The 3,046-nt window shown below is 39.2% G+C and overlaps 1 pseudogene; it reads left to right on the top strand.

The window, feature by feature from the left end:
* The first annotated feature begins 1,292 nt into the window (after positions 1-1,292).
* Positions 1,293-2,261, top strand: LOC110199658 (olfactory receptor 8U9-like; annotated as a pseudogene).
* The last annotated feature ends 785 nt before the right edge of the window (positions 2,262-3,046 follow it).

Genomic DNA, 3,046 nt, shown 5'->3' with positions numbered 1-3,046 from the left:
GCTATTTCCCCAACTAACACTTTCCATTTTTCATCTCTGTCTATTCATGCAGGTTTTCTCTCATAACTGGAAAGCATTCCTTCCTCCCTTTAACCTATTATCTCCTAGAGATGGTACAATGGCTAGAGTACTAGGCCTGATTTTGGAATGCCTCAGTTCAATTAAAGGCCCAGCCACTTTTGAACTGTGTGACCCTGGGCAAGTCATTTATCTTCTGTTTGCCTCAGTTTCCTAAACTGTAAGATGGATATTAATATCACCTGCTTCCCAAGTTTCTCATGAGAATCAAATGAGATATCTGTAAAGCACTTAGCACGGTGCCTGACACATTATAGGCACTTAATAAATGTTTGTTTTCTTCTTTCCTTGAACTTCCTCGATACTTACATTACTACAAGTTAATCAACCAGTCAGTAAGCACTTCAGAGCTTTCTATGTTCTAGGCAAAGTGCTGAGCACTGGGGATACAAAGAAAGACACATGACAGAGTCCCTTCTGATGTCCTAATGTAATTATAACTGTAATAAATTAAGATGCAACCTTACACTGGAAGTTTTTTTTGTTGTTGTTGCTGTTCTCTATGTCACTAAGATTAATTATATTTTTAGGAGTATTTAAATGTCTCCACTTCTGTAGAATATAAGCTTCCTGGGGCAGTTAGGTGGCACAGTGGATAGAGGACCGGCCCTAAAGTCAGGAGGACCTGAGGTCAAATCCAGCCTCAGACCAAACACTTGACACTTACTAGCTGTGTGACCCTGGGCAAGTCATTTCACCCCAATTGCCTAAAAGCAAAAAAAAAAAAAAAAGAATATAAGCTTCCTGGGGGTGGAAAGTTTTTCATTTTGTTGAATTCCTAGAATCTAAGAGAGCGCCTTGCACATGGTAGATGACTAAAAAATTCTTGTTGAATGGCATAAATGGAGGCAAAAATAGAAACTATACATAGTGTCTGGGCTAAGAAATGGATAAACATAATAATTCTTATGTTGAGAGTAAGGCAGTACAGTATAGTTGGAAAAGCAACACATTGAAGACACTCAGTTGTGGGATCATGAATGGCAAATTGAATCTCAGTGTTCTCAGTTACAAAATGAGAACTGTAATCCTTGCCCTGCTGATTTCACATGTTAATTTAAAGCAAAAGTTTGGTAAAAACAAAACAAAAAACACTGGGAGTTAGTAATTATTGCTAGCTATGATGATGGCAGCAAAGAGAACAATTTAGAGGAGAGGAAGAAGGGTGGCATCTAACCGGCCTATTTTCTCTGATCTCTCATTTAGGCTCCCAGATGGAATAAATGGCTGAGATTAATTTCACTAGGGTGACGGAGTTCATTCTCTTGGGCATCACTGACAAGCAGGAGCTGAAGATGCCTCTCTTCATAATGTTTTTGTCCATCTATATGTTCACAATGGTGGGCAACCTGGGTCTCATCACAATCATCAGAATGGACTCACGACTAAAAACTCCAATGTATTTCTTCCTAAGTCATCTGGCATTTGTAGACTTCTGTTATTCTTCTTCAATCACACCAAAAATGTTGGGGAATTTTTTATATGAGAAAAATATCATCTCTTTCTATGCATGTGCTACTCAGCTAGGTTGTTTTATTAACTTCATGAATGCAGAATGCTTGCTGCTAGCTTCCATGGGCTATGATCGCTACGTGGCCATCTGCAACCCCTTGCTTTACATGGTTTTGATGTCTCCTAGAATATGTGCTCAGCTTGTAGCTGCTCCCTACATCTACAGTTTGATGGTTGCACTCTACCATGTTATCCTTACGTTTCGACTCTCCTACTGTGGTTCTAACATTATCAACCATTTCTACTGTGATGACATGCCTCTCTTGAGGCTGTCCTGCTCTGACACCCATTTCAAACAACTGTGGATTTTTGCCTGTGCAGGAATCATGCTTATTTCTTCCTTTTTGATTGTCTTTGTATCCTACATGTATATTATCTCTGCAGTTCTAAAGATGCAGTCAGCTGAAGGCAGGCGCAAAGCCTTCTCCACCTGTGGCTCACACATGGTGGCTGTCACCATTTTTTATGGGACCTTAATATTTATGTACTTACAGCCCAGCTCAAACCATTCCCTTGATACAGACAAGATGGCCTCAGTCTTTTATACAGTGATCATTCCCATGTTAAATCCCCTGATCTACAGTTTGAGGAATAAGGAGGTGAAGGATGCTTTGAAGAAGGCCTTAAGCAATAGTAATTATGCCCTTCTTTTAATTAAATCAAGAAAGTGACTTAAAAACTAAGAGTTTTCTTATTATCCATTCCAATTCCATTATATTCATATGCATTCAATCATTATGCAGTTGATGGGCATTCCCTTAGTTTCCAGTTCTTTGCCACCACAAAAAAAAAAGTTATTAAAGATATTTGTTGGAGAATTCTTTCAATCGAGAATAATGGGATCTCTTGGAAGGGTTTACTTATCAGTGGGAGGCAGGGTTCTGATGCTTGAAGATCAAAGATAGGAGGCCAGACTGAAAGCAAAGAAGTGTATTAACATGCTAAAGAGACTGCTCTCTAGGGAGCAATCTCATCTTTCAGTGGCTCAGATTTAGTTTTTCATAATTTTTCAGTCCTTCTTAGAGTACACCACCCATCACCAGCATTCTGCTGCACCATAGCATGGATAAGTAACAACTTTCATAAGAGAGGAAGGAGCAGAGAAAAAGATGAGTAGGTCAAGGAAAAGGAGGAGGAGGGGTGTTCTGGGAGAATATTTTCCATAAAGCTGGGTGTTTAATCAGAATGAGAAAACATTCCCTTTTCAAGCACAGAAGGAAGTGACCAAATACTTTTGCAATTATTAAAAGCATCCATTCAGACAAAGCTACAAGGTTTAAGTAGCCATTAAGCAAAACTTGCAAGTGTCTTATCCAAGAACACTAAATAATTTTTATTGTTGTTCAGTTGTGTCAAACTTGACCCCTTGGACCATAGCATGCCAATACTGTCCATGGGGTTTTCTTGCAAAGGGGTGCCATTTCCTTTTCCAGTGGATTAAGGCACACAGAGGTTA

This window comes from Phascolarctos cinereus, unplaced genomic scaffold (genome assembly GCF_003287225.1).
Source record: "Phascolarctos cinereus isolate Bilbo 61053 unplaced genomic scaffold, phaCin_HiC Scaffold_9;HRSCAF=440, whole genome shotgun sequence".
Lineage (NCBI taxonomy): Eukaryota > Metazoa > Chordata > Mammalia > Diprotodontia > Phascolarctidae > Phascolarctos > Phascolarctos cinereus.
Note: the sequence above shows the minus strand (reverse complement) of the source record. Positions and strands in the feature narration are given on the sequence as shown.